The sequence below is a fragment of the Aquarana catesbeiana genome, linkage group LG08 (assembly GCF_042186555.1).
Source record: "Aquarana catesbeiana isolate 2022-GZ linkage group LG08, ASM4218655v1, whole genome shotgun sequence".
Taxonomy (NCBI): Eukaryota; Metazoa; Chordata; class Amphibia; order Anura; family Ranidae; genus Aquarana; species Aquarana catesbeiana.
In genome coordinates this window covers 272,135,483-272,138,016 of record NC_133331.1, presented here as the reverse complement: position 1 = coordinate 272,138,016, position 2,534 = coordinate 272,135,483, and positions in this window count along the sequence as shown.

Genomic DNA, 2,534 nt, shown 5'->3' with positions numbered 1-2,534 from the left:
AGCCAAGATTCAGCAATACCAATACCAACTCACCTATTTTGCTTGGCAGACTTCTGGCATTGGTGAACAAATGTGCCTTTCCATGATTTGTGTTCTCATGATAATTAATAATTTGTTTGGCTTTCAGAAGTGACCGGTGACAGTGTGGCTCTGCAGTGTGATACAGATTCAGCAGCAGATATCCAGTGGCAACTGGTGTTTTTTTTTGGGGGGGCAAACAACCCCCCTTTAGCGGCACCCACACCCCACGCTGTTTGCCGGTTGGTCCAGCACTTACCCTATCGTGGGGGGTGTCAAGCAGTGTAATGCAGCGGCTTGGCTCCAAGTCCTCTCCTCCATGGCAGCTTCTAGCTCCTCCCCTCCTCCTCCTCCTCCTCAGTGTCCAATAGAGTCGCCTGTCCTTTCAGCCAATTGGGTGACCGGTGTCAAAACTGGCTTCCTGATTGGCCAGGGGGAGGATCAGTGTTACAACAGCTAATATTCATTTGCTGTTGTAACACACCTGGGTGGGCTCAGAGCGCACTCTCTGCGACCCAAGCCCACCCTATATTGACGCCTATTAGACCCTCTGGCTCTAATCGGGGCTTCAAAAAAACAGCCCCCCGCACTGTAATCCATGCCCCGGCATCCTAAAAGGGGCCGGACGCATGGATAGGTGAGGCAGCGATGGACGGGAGGGGGGACGTCGCCTGTGCACCCTTAATGGACGGGCTGCCCCTGCAGATATCTCTGGACTTATTTCTTCTTACCTAATTACTCCATTTCCTCCCTCTGTTGTCTGTCTTCCTCGGGGGTGGCTGACCAGCAAGTAGCATTGGGTGCCATTCTGTCTTTCTCTTCTCTCCTGACTTCCTGGCTGGACTCTGGAGTGAATTCAAATGTGGTGGGCTAATGTTAGGAGAATGGTACAAATAAAGAAAGGTATGGTGCAAGAGTGTAGTTTGAACTAGATAGAATGTATTGAGTTCAGAAAACAAGGATTTCCATGGTTAACCCTTGCTGGCCTCAGGACACGTTCATTGCAGCACATCTAGAAGACTGAGTAATCTGTATGGGTACTTTCAGACTGGGGCGGGAAGCATTAGTGGTAAATCACCGCTAGTTTTAGTGGCACTTTACCACTGTAATAGTTGTGCATTTCGGCCGCTAGCGGGGTACTTTTAACCCCCGCTAGTGGCCGAATAAAGGGTTAAAAGTGCCTGCAAAGCGCTGTTGCCAAAGTGCTTTGCAGGCGATTCAGCAGCGCTGCCCATTGATTTCAATGGGCAGGGGCGGTGGAGGAGCAGTGTATTCACCGCTCCCGCACCGCCCCAAAGATGCTGCTTGCAGGACTTTTTTTCCTGTCCTGCAAGCGCACCGCCCCAGTCTGAAAGCGCTCGGGTTTTCACACTGGAACTGCAGAAGAGGCAGTTTATATGCGCTTTTCAGGTGCAATTTTTAGCGCAAAAACACCTGTTAAAAGCCTCAGTGTGAAAGTAGCCTAAGAGTAACAGATAAGGACAGAAGAGGGCGCCATCTGAGTCTAGTACATTTACATATTGATTGTGGAGAAAAGATGATTGGCAACTCACAAGTAAACAGTTAACAATTTGCTCAGAAACAAAATAGGGACTCTGCAGGTGAAGTTCTCAGTGCAACAGGGATCCAGGGGGAGCCAAAATCCAGTCCAGGATATCATAAGGTTAAAAGTTAGATTTCCTGTAAAACTGAGCGGACACCTCCAGACTAAGTGCAGCATATACAGTAATGACAAATGCACACAAATTAGGCAACTCAAATGCCTGTCGCCCGAGTGAAGCGCTGCCCGCCATAGATGGGGTAAGTGCTCCGGACCCGACCGACCGGACTGGGGGGTGGTGCGAATTACCCGACCGACAGGAGGAGGGGGGCTGGTAGATGTGGGTGTGCTGTTTGCCGCCCCCCTCCAAAAAAAAAAAAAAATTACCATTAGCTGCCACTGCTCTTCTTGATGAGAGATTACACAGACTTGGACCTTGCCTCTAAGCCCCATTTCCTTCCACCCACGTGAGTTGCCTAATTTGTGTGCACTTATCATTACTGTATATGCTGCACTTAGTCTGGAGCCCTCTGGTGTCCCCTCATTTCTATAGGTAATCTACAGTATCTCACAAAAGTGAGTACACCCCTCACATTTTTATAAATATTTTATTATACCTTTTAATGTGACAACACTGAAGAAATGACACTTTGCTACAATGTAAAGTAGTGAGTGTACAGCTTGTATAACAGTGTAAATTTGCTGTCCCCTCAAAATAACTCAACACACAGCCATTAATGTCTAAACCGCTGGCAACAAAAGTGAGTACACCCCTAAATGAAAATGTCCAAATTGGGGCCGATTAGCTATTTTCCCTCCCCTATGTCATATGACTCATTAGTGTTACAAGGTCTCAGGTGTGAATGGGGAGCAGGTGTGTTAAATTTGGTGTTATCGCTCTCACTCTCTCATACTGGTCACTGGAGGTTTAACATGGCACCTCATGGCAAAGAACTCTCTGAGGATCTAAAAAAAT